Consider the following 16176-nt stretch of genomic DNA (forward strand, 5'->3'; position numbering starts at 1 on the left):
ACTTTCTGGCTGCTTAGAATAAGAGCACCCAACTTTCAGACCACACCACATAAAGTTCCCATTTCTTGGGACCAAGATGTTGAAAAATCTTCAAGTTCAAATTTTATTTTTTAATTCAGCTGATTATCCCAAGCATATTTTAACAGACAAGCAAATTTGAAATCTAAAAAATATTTTAAACAAAATCATGTTCTGATGCATCTTTAAGAAAAATATTTCCTTTGAAAAAAGATTAGATTTTTATTTTGAAAACCCCAAGAAAAATGAACTACAAATAAAAAATGTATGTCTTGAATACATCATAAAATAAAATTATAAGGTAAAATGGACAAAATATCTGTAACATTTCTTAAAGTGCTAATATCCTGGATATAAAAAGAACTGCTGGGCTTCCCTGGTGGGTCAGTGGTTAAGAATCCGCCTGCCAATGCAGGGGACACGGGTTCAAGCCCTCGTCCAGGAAGATCCCACATGCCGCGGAGCAACTAAGCTCATGTGCCACAGCTACTGAGCCTGCACTCTAGAGCTCATGAGCCACAACTACTGAAGCTCATGTGCCTAGAGCCCGTGCTCCGCAACAAGAGAGGCCACCGCAATGAGAAGCCTGCGCATCGCAACAAAGAGTAGCCCCCGCTCGCTGCAACTAAAGAAAGCCCACACGCAGCAACGAAGACCCAATGCAGCCAAAAATAAATAAAGTAAATAAACTTTAAAAAAAAGAGAGAACTGCTATAAATCACCAGGAAAAAGATGAACACATGACTAGAAAAATTGGTGAAAGAAATGAGTAAGCCAAACAAAATACAAATGGCAAAAACACCTCATTAAAAAGTGTTCAAACTCACTAGTTATCAAAGAAAAGCAAAAGAAACATGGTTCTATCCTTCACCCAAATTGTTTAAAAAAATTTTTTTAAGTTTAAATAATAACAGTAATTCCCTAACCTGGATGCAGAAGTATCTGGTATATATGTTACATATGTATCAAAGCCTTAAAAATGCAAATGATATCCCCTCCAAAAATGTACTCTGAAGAAAAAAAAATCAGAAAGATGCATATAGATTTCCGTACAAGGCTGTTCACCATTGTATTATGTTCACCACAGCAAAAAAAAAAAAAAAAAGGCCCTGTATGATCTCTATTTTGAAACACACACAAATAAACATATATGTATGCATGCATATACACACAGACATTTCACTTTCAAATAAATCAGAAAAAAAAGGATCATCAATGAGTAAACGAAACTATTTTGTGTATGAGTTTTCACCACAATCCTAATATTCCTTAATATCTCTAAGATAGGACACCAGTCCCACTTCCAGATCTTTTTCCAGTAATTCTTATCTTAATTCTGACCAATTGCTTCATATACTTCAAGAGCGATTCTAACCAACAGCTTCTGTGTTCTCCATATCATAATTCCTAAAATCACTGTGAATTTCCTGCATATTCTTCTCAAATCACCCCATTTCCTAGAACAAAAAGAAAAAGAACACTAAAATTCCTGAGAAATAACAGACACTCTCCAGGGACTCCGCTCTATCCTTGCTCTCTGTACAGACTAGGGACAACTACACATACCCGGGAGGAAGTCAAAAGCAAAATCATTTCTTGGGAGAATAACATCAGTGATCATATTAAATTGAGAGAAAGTGCACAGACCTCTCTAATACATTCTTCACCAAAGTGACCTAATGCTTCACACAAGAGGATCTCACAGTATGTTTAGTCAACTATGCGAAGTCTTTAAAAGCGGTAAATATCTGCATTTTAGTTCATTCAAAGCAAGGGTTCTCAAAACCTGGCTGCACACCAGAATCACCTGGGAGATTTTTTAAAACCTCTATGCTTTTGCTGTATTCTGATCAACTGCACCCTAGTTGATTCCAATTTGCTGTCAAGGTTAAGGACCACTGACTTGAAGCATGTTTTTCAAACATCAGATAATGACTCACCAGAGTAGAGAAATCAATGCAGTGGGCTGGGGCCAACAACTTTTTTAATTAAAAAATAAATAAAAGAATGGAACAGACTAGAAGAAAATATCAGAATGTATTGCTCCTAGTGCAGATACATATATTCTCAAGAAATTTTTCAATTAAAAATATATAATTCTTGCTAACACATATATATGGAATCTAAAAAAAAAAAAAAAATGGTCACGAAGAACCTAGGGGCAAGATGGGAATAGAGACGCAGACCTACTACAGAATGGACTTGAGGATATGGGGAGGGGGAAGTGTAAGCTGGGACAAAGTGAGAGAGTGGCATGGACATATATACACTACCAAATGTAAAATACATAGCTAGTGGGAAGCAGCCGCATAGCACAGGAAGATCAGCTCGGTGCTTTGTGACCACCTAGAGGGGTGGGATAGGGAGGGTGGGAGGGAGGGAGATGCAAGAGGGAAGAGATATGGGGATATATGTATATGTATAACTGATTCACTTTATTACAAAGCAGAAACTAACACACCATTGTAAAGCAATTATACTCCAATAAAGATGTTAAAAAATATATATATAATTCTTGACAATACTACCCAGACTGATCTACAGATTCAGTGTAATCACTATCAAAAATTCCATCTGCCTTTTTGGTAAAAATTGACAAACTGATTCTAAAATTCAAATGGAAATGCAAAGGACATAGAATAGCCAAAACAAAACAATCTTGAAAAAGAACAAACTGGAGGACTCACGTTTTCCAATTTCAAAACTTAATACAAAGCTGTGGTAATTAAGACAGTATAGTACCGGTATACAGATAAACATATAAATCAACAGAATAAAATTGAGAATTCAGAAATAAATCGTAACATTTGTCAGGTGATTTTTGACAAGGGTGCCAGGACAATTCAATGGGGGAAAGAATAGCCATAGCCTTTTCAAAAAATGTTGCTGAGATGATTGGAAATCCACACATAAAGGAATGAAGTTGGACCCCTACCTCACGCCATATACAAAAAGGATCAAAGACCCAAATCTATGAGATAAACTATAAAACTCTTCAAAGAAAACATAGGGGTAAATCTTCTTAGATATGACAACAAAAGTACAAGCAACAAAAAAAGAGAAATGGGACTTCAACAAAATTAAAAACCAGAAGTTTTTAATTAAAATTTCAGAAAGTTTAATTTAAAACTCAAAGTTTCAAAGGACACCAGCAAGAAAGTAAACACAACACATAAAATGGTAAAAATTATTTGTAAAGTATATATCAGATAAGGGACTCATATGTCAAATATATTAAGAAAGCATACAACTCAACAATAAGAAGACAATCCAATTTACAAATGAGCAAAGGATTTGATAGACATTTCTCCAAAGAAGACATACAATTGGCCAAAAAGCACATGAAAAGATGCTCCACACCATTAGGAAAATGCAAATAAAAACCACAAGACACACTTCACACCCACTGTGACGGCTATACTCGAAGACAGACAATAATGCATGTGGAGAAATTGGAACCATCATAAATTGCTGATGCACCCACTTTGCAAAAGTTTGGCAGTTCCTCAAAATTTTAAACACAGAATTACCATATAATCCAGTAATTCCACTCCTTGATATCTACCAAAGAAAATTAAAAACATGATCACACAAAAACATGTACATGAATGTACACAGCAGCATTATTCATAATAGCTGAAATCTAGAAACAACCCAAATGTCCATCAACTCATTAATGGATAAACAAAATGTGGCACTGATTCTTGCGACAAGGTGGATGAACCATAAAAGCATTATGCTAAGTAAAAAGCCAATCACAAAAGACCACATATTGCATGATTCCATTTATATGAAATGTCCAGATAAGGCAAAATCACAGAAATAGAGTACAGATTAGTGGTTGCCAAGGCCTGGTAGGGGGAGGGAAGAAAGGGGAATGACTGCTAATAGGTATGGGGTTTCTCTTTGGGGTGAAAAAAAATGTTCTGAAATTAGATAGTGGTGATGGTTACACAAATCTAAAAAAAACTGAAGCGTACCTTTCAAAGGGTAGACTTTATGGTGTGTGAATTATATCTCAATAATGCTTTTTTTTAAGGCTATTCAGTCAAGTGCCCCTTCCCTATCATTCCCACAGAACCTCTTATGGTTCCTTTACCATACAATAAAAAGGTTATTTATTCGTACTAACTCAAAGGCCTTACTTCCGAGCCTTATATTTCATGACCAGATCACAAGATCGCTTTGGGTATCACAACTAATTTTTTTAGTTAGTGAAATAGAAATAGAAAATATCAGAATACACAGCATATAATGTTTTTATGACACTTGTTTTTGAGATACACACACACAGACACACAGACATATACATGTTGATGAAAAATGGGTCAGTCAAAACAAAGTCTGGAAAATATATTTTAGGAGTTGATTGACACCTATTCAAGAAACAAAACAAGGGACTTCCTTAGCGGTCCAGCGGTTAAGACTCTGCGCTTCAAATGCAGGCGGGCTCAGGTTCGATGCCTGGTCGGCGAACAAGGATCCCGCAAGCCGCTTGGTGTGGCCCCAAAAAAAAAAAAAAAAAAGAAACAAAACAATAAGTACAAGATCTCAGAGTCAAAAACAAATTGAAAGAAAATTGAAACCACTTTGTAGCATCACCCTAGGCAATGAACTAAACATGAGAAAAAGTGAACTGGGGACTTCCCTGGTGGCACAGTGGTTAAGAATCCACCTGTCAATGCAGGGGACACGGGTTCAAGCCCTGTTCTGGGAAGATCCCACATGCTGTGGAGCAACTAAGCCCGTGTGCCACAACTACTGAGCCTGCACTCTAGAGCCCAAGAGCCACAACTACCAAGCCCGCGTGCCACAACTACTGAAGCCCACACACCTAGAGCCCAGGCTCCGCAACAAAAGAAGCCACCACAATGAGAAGCCCACGCACCGCAACGAAGAGTAGCCCCTGCTCGCCACAACTAAAGAAAGCCTGCACGCAGCAGCAAAGACCTAACGCAGCCAAAATATAAATTAATTAAAAAAAAAAAAAAAAAGAAAAAGTGAATTGGACCCCATGTCTGTTTTTATTGATCAAGTGAAATAATAAAAGATTCCTTACCCCATTTACCTCCCAGGACTTCTGTGTGGGTTCAGAGGAGCCTCCTGCTCCTAGGATGTTCAGGATCCCTGCTGGAAATGCAGGGCCCCAACTTACACTGGGTGTCAAAAAGCAGGTACAAAGAGGAGAACAGAAAGGGGAAAATCGATATTGCTAGTATATTGTTTATCTTCACAGGGATGAAAAAATAACGAGAAACAAGAACCCACAAAACTTCTCTGAGGGAGAGAACATTTTCAAAGACTGAGAGTCAGAATCCTTGACACAAAAGATGCAAACAGCACAGAATATCTGAACCTGAAGGAAAGATATAACTTGTATAATTCCTTCCAGCAAGAAATTTGAGGTCATCCTTAAATCAGCATAGAAACTGAATTTGGAGAATTACCACAAAAACAGGGACAGACTCTACCAAGAATTTTTTTTATGGTACATAAAATTCCAGGGTCAATGTCAAGGTGACAAACTTTGTTTATTCAAAACACTATGTATATTGTAACTTAGTGAAAAAGACATTGAAAATAGGATACTTTACTATCATTAAAGATTATAAACAATAATGCATTCCAATAAATATTGAAAATAAGAAGGACCACTACCACTTAAACTACCATTTAAACCTGTTCTGTAAGTACTCTGCAGTTTATATTAAGAAAAAGAAGTATTTAAGAAGAAAAAAAAACAAATGATGGTTTGCAGCTATTATGACTGCCTATTTAAGAAACTAAAGAGAATCAACTGAAAAGTAAGAATAACAGAGTTTGGTTAGGTAGTACACCAGGCACGGTGCTATTTCATTTTCCTTGCTGACACACAAAATGACTCTGTTTCCCAGCTCCCTTGCATCTAGGATAGGGCCAAGAGACTGTGGAAGAAAATACTACTAACTCCAAGCTTGACCCATAAAAAAATCTTCCATACACAAAATTTGCCAAAGTCTGGCAAACTTAGAGGCCCGATTTTGAAGTCAATTGTGTTATAAGGTGGAAGGAGTCTAAATCCCCAACTCACCAGTTAGGGGAGAACCACCTAGAAAAATGTGAGCAAGAAATCACTTTTTATTTTGTTAAGTGTACAGATTTTGGCTAGCGTTAACTAAGCTGAACAACATAGGAGGTCAGTTACAAGAGATACAGACTACATGCAGTATACTTGCTTTACACCAATTAGGAAATAGTGTATATGTAAGGGAGAAGGAGGAAAATCACCTCATTCTAAATAGCAAGTATTTTAAAATAAAGAGCAATCAATAAGTGATCTGTAGACCATACATTAGGAAGAATCTAAAAAATGAGAGCTATTAAAGATCTGTATGAATCAAAAGATTTGTTTATGGACAGAACAATTCAATATTATAAAGATGAAAAGTCTCCCCAAATTAACAAACGTTCAATGAAACTGCCCATTAAAAGTTATTTTGAAACCCTAAACTGAAACATACTGGGAAAAAAATTGAGCATAGGCACTATTACATAGTAAAGCCTACTATAAAGTGATTATTATGATGAAAATAGCAAGGTCATGGCTAAGGAATACACAGATAAATGGAATAACACAATAAGTCCCATGACAGATATAAGGATTCAGCATATGGTTATGGTTAATAAGTTAATAAGAAAAGAATGAATTAATGAATAAATGGTGTTGGAATTAATGTAGAGAAAAAAAATCCTTACTTCATACCATACTCTAATACAAATACTAATTATAGCTGAATATTAAAAAAAGAACTAAGAGAAAATATACGTGCATATTTATAAAATCTTGGGATAGAGAAGGCATGGGAAGGATAAACAACTGACAGATTTGAATTCAAAGCATACAGCATATATTCACAACTTATGACCAAAAAATGCAAATTTTTTAAATTTATTTTTTTATTGAAGTATAGTTGATTTACAATGTTGTGTTAATTTCTGCTGTACAGCAAAGTGACTCAGTTATACACATATACACATTCTTTATATTCTTTTCCATTATGGTTTATCCCAGGATATTGAATATAGTTCCCTGTGCTATACAGTAGAACCTTGTTTTTTATCCATTCTATATGTAATAGTTTGCATTTACTAACCCCAAACTCCCACTCCATTCCTCCTCTACCCCCTCCTCCCCCTCGGCAACCACAAGTCTGTTCTCCATGTCTATGAGACTGTTTCTGTTTCACAGATAAGTTCATTTGTGCCGTATTTTAGATTCCACATATAAGTGATATCACATGATATTTGTCTTTCTCTTTCTGACTTACTTCATTTAGCATGATAATCTCTAGGTGCATCCATGTTGATGCAAATGGCATTATTTTGTTCTTTTTTATGGCTGAGTAGTATTCCATAGTATATATGTACCACATCTTCTTTATCCATTCATCTGTCGATGGACATTTAGGTTGCTTCCATGTCTTTGCTACTGTGAACAGTGCTGCGATGAACATAGGAGTACATGTATCTTTTTTTTAATTTTTAAAATTATTTATTTACTTATTTATTTATCCATGTTGGGTCTTAGTTGCAGCACACGGGATCTTCACTGCAGCATGTGGGGTCTTTTGTTGCAGTGCACGGGCTTCTTTCTAGTTGTGGCGCAGGGGCTCCAGAACACACAGGCTCAGTAGTTGCGGCACACGGGCTCTCTAGTTGTGGCGCACAGGTTCTCTAGTTGTGGCGTGTGGGCTCTCTAGTTGTGGCACACGGGCTCCAGAGCACGTGGGCTCAGTAGTTGTGGAGCGCGGGCATAGCTGTGGAGCGCAGGCATAGCTGTCCCGCAGTATGTGGATCTTAGTTCCCTGACCAGGGATCGAACCCGTGTCTCCTGCATTGGAAGGCAGATTCTTAACCACTGGACCACCAGGGAAGTCCCTGTATCTTTTTTTTTTTTTTAATAAATTTATTTATTTTTGGCTGTGTTGGGTCTTCATTTCTGTGCGAGGGCTTTCTCCAGTTGCGGCGAGCGGGGGCCACTCTTCATCGCGGTGCGCGGGCCTATCACTGTCGCGGCCTCTCCCGTTGCGGAGGACAGGCTCCAGACGCACAGGCTCAGTAGTTGTGGCTCACGGGCTTAGTTGCTCCGTGGCATGTGGGATCTTCCCAGACCAGGGCTCGAACCCATGTCCCCTGCATTGGCAGGCGGATTCTTAACCACTGCGCCACCAGGGAAGCCCCCCTGTATCTTTTTGAATTATAGTTTTGTCAAGATATATGCCCAGGAGTGGGACTGCTAGATTGTACAGTAATTCTATTTTTAGTTTTCTGAGGAACCTCCATACTGTTTTCCATAGTGGCTGCACCAACTTACATTCCCACCAACAGTGTACGAGGGTTCCCTTTTCTCCACACCCTCTCTAGCATTTGTTTAAAAGATGCAAATCTTAATAGCATATTTCTCAAACAAAGTGAAAGCAGGATCAAATGTAACACGTCTAGCAGCATCAACTTTACTCAAAGATTAGGGAGGAAAAGTGTTTCATGTTAAACCAAGCACTGATGTTTCTGGAATAGAATATAAACTTTACATTAATTTTAGATAAAAAGACTTAAAAGTGTCATGCTTTTTATAGTCCCTAACACTTCAAAATATGCATATATTCCCCCGTATCATACTTCTATGGAATAATTTGTGAAGCAATGTCTTAATATAGCAAGAGCTCCTGAGGGACTTCCCTGGTGGTCCAGTGGGTAAGACTCCGCACTCCCAATGCAAGGGGCCGGGGTTCGATCCCTGGTCGGGGAACTAGATCCTGCATGCGTTTAGCAACTAAGAGTTCGTGTGTCACAACTAAGTAATCTGCATGCCGCAACTAAGAGTCCACGTGCCTCAAGAGCTCATGCAACCAAAATAAATAAATTAATTAATTTAAAAAAAAAGGAAGAGCTCTTGATAATAAAACATGAACTCAAACTTTTTTTGTCTTTTGGCTGTACCACACGGCATGTGGGATCTTAGTTCCCCGACCAGGGATGGAACCCACGCCCCCTGCATTGGCAGTGTAGAGTCTTAACCACTAGACCACCAGGGAAGTCCTGAACTCAAACTTTTCAGCCCTGACCACGTAAGTACTACTATGAAGCAGGGATAAGCAAACTTTCTACAAGAGCCAGATAGCAAATATTTTAGGCTTGCAGGTCATATGGTCTCTTGAATGGGCATGACTATGTCCCAGTGAAACCTGATTTACAAAAACAGGTGCTGGTGGTTCCCCAATCAGCAGCATCCTCATCATCTGGGAACTGGTTAGAAATGCAGACCAGGCCTTCTGAATGAGAAACTCTCAAGTTTAAGATCTATCATGTTAGACAAGGAAGAGGCTGTACTCCCAACCAGGTGATATGCCTTTGGAGACAGCAAAGAATTTAAGCCAGCACTGCAGAGGGGACAAGAAAGCCACACCGAATTGGAGACTGAAATCCCAGTCAGCGGAATTGTGAGAAACAGCGTTTCAAGCAGTGCTTTTCATCAGAAGCGGGGGAGAAGACCATCCACAGAGTCATTATACCAAGAACTCTGTAATGAAGCCTTGGTCCAGAATGGAAAAGTTAATGCAGGTTTAATTAATGCTGGGGCATGTATGTCTTCACTTGAACAAAGGGAAGCCACCTCAAAGGAAGCCTGTATAAAAGAAATGTGCATGTGTTGGGGTAGGGGGTTGTGGGAGGATCCTGCAGGAATAAATGACGGAAAGGAAGGAACAAAGGACCCAAGCTGGGGTGCAGAGAAAAAAACACTGAGCCTGGAATGAACAACAGGATGGATAAGAGGAGGCAGGAGAAAGCGAGGAGGATCTGTTCTCCTTCAGCCTCAGCATGTACCCTCCACACTGCCCCAGAGTTTCCTACAATGCACATCTCTACAAGTCACTCCCTTCTGGGAATTTCTTGGTGGTCTTCCAGACAAAATTCAAGCCCCATAATATAGTATCAAAAGGACCTTTAAGCTCTGTACACCCTTTCCACCTACCTCATCCTCAGCCTCCCTCCAACCATCCTGACACATTCAACCCCTCTCACAAGCCCCTCCACCTTTACTCATGCCACTCCCACCTCCCCCTCCCCCACACCCACCCAAGGAGCATGGCAATCAGGCCAGCCCTGGGTCAAATTCTGACTCAGCTACTATGACCTTGGGCAAGGAGCTGCCCACCACCAACTTCAGCATCCTCAGATGTAACATGGGAATAGTAATACCTATTTCCATAGGGCTGCTGTGATTAAATGCCACTAATAAACACAGGAAGTGCTAGGCAAAGCACCTGTTGACCAACTGACACTAGTTTCTCTGCACTCTTCTATGCCAACAGGAGCTAAGAAACACAGACCTTCAGGCAAGACTTGGGAATAGCATTCTATCATTGAGGGTCCCAAGGTTTATCAGAGCATTAAGAGCAGAATTCAAGACCCAAGAGTTAAACTAGAAAAGTTTATCAAGTTCCAGTTCCTTCACTGATAAGATGCAGACCAGAACCACGTTGGCTGCCAGCTGTTGAAACCAACAATAGTGACCTCAAGTGTTCAGCACATAGTCAATACCCATTGGCACCATCATTATTGCACTGGTCCTATCACATGGGGCTCACTGTCTAGTCTTTCTTGGGTCCCCTCTACTGCTTAGAGAGGTTCCTGGAGAGAAGAGTTTTAAACTGCTCTTGAGTTCAACTTAGAAGATGGGAAGATTCAACTCTGTAAGAGTCACATGCACATAAATGAGAGAGAGGTGGCCACCCAGATGGGTGAACCTCCACCAGGCACTCATTGAGATGCCCCAGGGCAAGTGACACAAGGAGACGGAAGGATCAGCTGCTTTGGGAAAAACCTGTGGAAAGAACCCGTGAATAAAGAAGGCTTTCTGGACCACAGACCATAAAAAGCCATGGTTTGTGGCAACCAGGCAACATGAGGCCCAGTGCAACCCTGAGCCCCTCACTGAAGGAGGAGACTGAAGAACTCATCAAGGGTACAGAGAAACAATGATGAAGGAAGAACAGGAGTCAAGACCATGGCCAACAGGAAGAGGCTGCGAGTTGCACTCTTAAGTTGCTGAAAAGTTCACAGGCAGTGAGACTACTTGATTGAAGTCCTAAGTATGATCCTCCATGAGCCTATGCAGTATCCACTACTGTACCCATTACACTTGAATACTTAGATATTTCTGTATATAGTGTATATGCAAATCATGTCTACCACACTTCCCAAGACGTAGGGACTTGTCAGAGGCCATTTTTGATGAATCCAAATTTTCGCTGTTTGTGTTACCTTTAGATTTTAGGCCTGCATAACAACAACAACAACAAAAAATATGAAGTAAAGCAAAAGATGGTTATGAAAAAACAAGTAGATGGAACTTTCCCTCATGGGGTAAATTTTCAAGGAAGGTCTTAGAGGCCACCTAGACTTGAGGTGAGGGACTTACCTGCCTGAGGTCAGAAGAGAGAATTAAGACAAAGGACAATGAGAAGTTCCCAAGAAGAGTTACATTTCCATGGAAGAAGACCTCCCCCAAAACATCCACCCTCTCCTTACCACTGCATTTAGTTGCATCAGGTTGGCATGGCAACTTAACATATCATGTGGATGTGGCTCCTGGGGCAGCCACTTTCCTTCTAGGTGCTTAGGCCAGAAACCCTGGCGTTGCCCTCAACTCCCTCTCTCACCCCCCACAGACAGTCCATCAGCAATCTCCTCAGCCCCACCTCACAATCCGACACTTCTCACCACCACCCCACCGGCACCCACCTCCACTCAATCACCATCTTCAGCCCTGTACTAGCTGCCTGTCCTGCAGCCCTACCCTGCTCACCCTGACTTCATTCTATTCTCACACATCAACAACCAGCATGTCTCTATCCCTCCTCTATTCAAAATTCTCCAATGGCTCCTACCCAGCCTCAAAGTAAAATCTACAGGCCTTCCTAGGTGCCACGCAGCCTTAAATGATTCAACTCCCATTGTCTTTCAGATCTCAGTCATTCTCTCTTTCTCCTGCCTCAGGGCCTTTGCATCTGCAGTTTCCTCCACGGCAATGCTCTTCCCCCAGATATCCATATGACTCACTTCCTTCACATCTTCACTCAAAGATGACTCAGAGCTTCCCGTTCTACATTTCCTACAATTTCAGCTCCCACGGCAACACTTAATACCCCCAATCCTGCCAGATTCTTCTTCAGAGCACAAAGTCTCATTGTCTGCCTCCACACTAGAGTGTGAGCTCTGTGTGGGGAAGAAATCTCCATGCAGCATCTGGAGCACCAAGGTAGTTACCTGGTACACAGTCGGCAGTCAATACATGTATTAAATGTGGGGAGGCCTGTGAAAAGCATAAGCTGCAAGCAGACCTCAATTCTTAGAGACAACAATCTAGAACCGGTGACAAAACAACAGACCAGAAATAGCAAAGCCAGGGAGAAAATGAAGAGAGTGCCATAAGGAGCACAAAGGACCAGTTTAAACCGCTTAGTAGTAGCTCACAGCTTAACCTGAAGCAGGAATGCTCCCCAGCAAAAGAAAGAAAGCAAGCCCAGACTCAGACCCTCTGGGGAGAGAATAACTGGAAAAACAGCAGGGAATGAAAATGAATTAATGAGGTTACCTGGCACTGGGAACAGACTAGCATGTTGGGAGTTTTTTAGGCAAGGCCTGGAAACAGGTCAGAGAAGGACTGCAAAATGTTTAAGTTAAAATAGCATGAGGGACTTCCCTGGTGGCGCAATGGTTAAGAATCCGCCTGCTAATGCAGGGGACACGGGTTCGAGCCCTGGTCCGGGAAGATCCTACATGCCGCGGAGCAACTAAGCCCGTGCACCACAACTACTGAGCCTGTGCTCGAGAGCCTGTGAGCCACAACTACTGAGCCCACGTTCCACAACTACTGAAGCCCGCGCGCCTAGAGCCTGTGCTCCACAAGAGAAGCCACCCCAATGAGAAGCACGAGCACGGCGACAAAGAGTAGCCCCCGCTCACCGCAACTAGAGAAAGCCCGCGCGCAGCAACTAAGACCCAACACAGCCAATAAATAAATAAATAAATAAATAAATAAATAAATAAATAAATAAATAAATAAAACAGCATAAGAGAATTAAATAAAAATAAGTTTTTAAAAAGCTTTCATTTACAAGTACAAAGCACTATATAATTGCAAATTATGACTGATGATTTTTAATTCCCTTAACCATAATGGGAAAAACCCTTAAGTCACCAGTGATGCCAGAAATGAGTACCCAAGTGGATCCCAGGTTTGTCTCTGGAGACACTGAAGATGGTGGCAATAACCAACTCAGGATTTCCAGTATCCAACACACTAGACCTTAGGCTACTTGAAGGCAAAAGATTGGGTTTTAGTCAATAATATTTGGATTAACAGCACTTGTCACCAAATTAGCTGATGTACATCTAACTCATTTCTGCAATGCTATTATAAATCCACTAGCCTTTGCTACACAAACCAGATAGGCAGTGTGGCATGAAACCTAGCAAAACCCTATCCAATATTCTAGACAGGTACTTTCATAAGCAGTTTTGAAACATCCTAACAGACATTAAAACTCGGCTTGACTGTGCCACATTCAGAAAACACAACTGCCACAAAACCATCTTTGGGAGCGGGGGGGAACTACTATGAAAAGTTATTGAAATACCTAGTTTCTTTAAAAAAAAAAAATCACTCCCCACTCCAAGCAAAGAAACCAAAAGAGAAATGCCCTGGTATTCAAAGAAAGAAGCTGGTCACCATTTTGGCAACGATATAGTCTAGAAAGCAGATAGCTCATGTTCAGCTGTCAGGTGAAACAGACTGTCAGCTGGACACACCTACTCACCCCCTTTTAACTAACAGGTGTGTCATGAGGGCTTACACTGTGCACACCCACTGTTGGGCTTCTAAAAGGCAGGTGCCCAAAAGCTATTAAATTTTGGATGAGTGAAAAGAGACCAGTAGTGATAGGTTCACAAGTGACCCTGATAGAGTCAACCATGACCCTGTACAGAATTCAGAATTTCTGAGCCAAAAGTCCCTTTTTATAAATCTCACCAGGCTCACCTTCAGGGGCCAAGTGGGCCAAGTCATATGCAAAGGTGAAAAGGCAGGTCTAGACAGCTTGGAAGGGCGAGGCCCCAGTCCAACAGCATTCAAATGCAAAAATATAAAAATTAAAATGTTCCAACCATCCGTGATTCTAACCTCTGGCTTCAGAGAGGAAGAAACTGGGTGACGGAGATCACATGCCAATTAATGACAGCTCAAACCAGACTGTGCACGTCCTCACACTGCCCAGCCTTCTCTGCACACAGACGTCCAAATATCAGCAGGGACAGCATCTTCCCCCTCCTCTCTCCCATCACTGCACGACTAAAAGTAGTCAGCAACTGCTAATGCCTCAGACCCAGAAATCCCTTATAAGTGACTTTCTTCCACCTGCAGTTGCCTTCACTTACCCTTTGGGTTGACAATCAAGAATTTCCCATCAGTCATGCTTAAAACCCCCAGCCTGTAGGCCGAATCCCTATCAGCTGCCCATCAAAGGGACATCTAGAGTCACAGGAAGGAGAAAATTCTGCGCCCATAAACTAGTCACACTCGAAAATGACAATTTCTCTTTCCAGCAAGGTGGCAACAAGGGGTACCGCGACCCCCGGGGAACTGGCCAGACAGAAAGGCCCTGGGGTCGGAGCGAGAGCTCCTAAATACGCGGCGCAGCCATTGTAGGGGAGAAAGAAGGCAAAAATGTAAAAGGCACCCCCCTCCGCTGCCCCTCTTGATGGCCCTGCATTCCTGGGGACACGGAGATGCCCGCGCGCACCGCCTGCGGAGGGCCGACCGGAGAGCGACCCCAGGCCGCGCGGGCCGAGGGCCGGGAGGGAGGCGGCGGGGACCGGGTCCCCGGGGGACCCCAGTCGCCTCCCCGCGGCGCGGCCTCAGGGCCCGAGCGCACGGCGGCTCCGGCCGCAGGCAGGGGTGAGCGCCCGGGGGCCCGGCGGGGCTGCGGGTCGCCGGGCATCCCGGGGCCCCGCGGTCAGGGTGGTCGGGGGACCCCGGAGACGGGCCGGGGTGTGGGGGCGCAGGCCGCGCCGCTGACAGCGCGCGGGGGCCGTGCCTGGCCGGCCTCGTGGGCGCGGCGGGCCCCTCGCGGCCAGGCCCAGCAGGTGCGGCCCGCGGGACGGGCGGGGGGCGCGGCGGCCCGGCTCTCACCTGGCTGCAGACCGCTGGGCTCCCGTCCTGCCGCCACGCCTCGGCTCCGCAGTAACCGCCACAGCCTATGGTCCCAGCAACAGCCGCCTGCAAAATGGCGCCGCGGAGGGGCGGGCCAGGGGCGGGGAGCCGCAGAGCCGCCCGCCCCCGCGCCGGCCCGGACCCACCTCCCTCTCCGCGCCGGACCCCCGCCCTCTGGCCTCCCCCGAGGGAGGGGCTCCCCCTCAGCGCCTGCTAAGCTAGGCGAGCCGCTTGGCACCCCAGGCGCCCCCCCTCGTCGTCCTCTCCGCCCGCCACGTTCATTTTATTTCCCGCCCCCCTGCGTGGAAATCGCCCCCCTTCTCGTGCCTTCCAGTCACACCTGCTTCTGGGGACACACCTGGAATACGGAGTGCTCGCCCAGAGTCTCCCCCTCCTCGTACCCCCTTTTTACCCAGCCTGACACCGAGCCCTGTCATTTCTCGGTGAAGATAAGCAATCTGCGGCGCCTTGGGCTCAGTGGTTTGGATGTCAAGGCACTTTCACCGTTTCTCCAGTTAGGCTGTCAGGTTTTTTAACTTACTGGGGAAGAGATCCTCATTACATTATACAAACACAGTAATATAGACCGAGGCTTCTCAGACTCTCCTGAGGGTCGTGTTTAAATGCGGGTTTTGATTCCGTGGGTCAGGGTGCAGCCCGAAATTCTGCATTTCTAAAAAGCCCCCTGGTGATGCCGCTGGGTAAGGGCGGCTGAGCGGAAAGGCCTCAGGTAAATCCGTGGCCCTCAATCTTTTTTTTTTTTTTTTTAACATCTTTATTGAAGTATAATTGCCTTACAATGGTGTGTTAGCTTCTGCTTTATAGCAAAGTGAATCAGTTATACATATACAATACGTTCCCATTTCTCTTCCCTCTTGCATCTCCCTCCCTCCCACCCTCCCCAT

The 16176-nt window shown here is 43.2% G+C and overlaps 1 protein-coding gene across 1 annotated transcript in view; it reads right to left on the reverse strand.

Annotated features, from left to right (window-relative positions):
• Positions 1 to 15329, reverse strand: part of SLC23A2 (solute carrier family 23 member 2) — a 141393-nt gene extending 126064 nt beyond the window's left edge. Inside the window, exon 1 of the mRNA XM_068565940.1 lies at positions 15251 to 15329. The gene's annotated coding sequence lies outside the window, so the exon portion shown is untranslated. The remainder of the gene's footprint in view (positions 1 to 15250) is intronic.
• Positions 15330 to 16176: the final 847 nt, after the last annotated feature.

The sequence above is a fragment of the Eschrichtius robustus genome, chromosome 16 (genome assembly GCF_028021215.1).
Source record: "Eschrichtius robustus isolate mEscRob2 chromosome 16, mEscRob2.pri, whole genome shotgun sequence".
NCBI lineage: Eukaryota > Metazoa > Chordata > Mammalia > Artiodactyla > Eschrichtiidae > Eschrichtius > Eschrichtius robustus.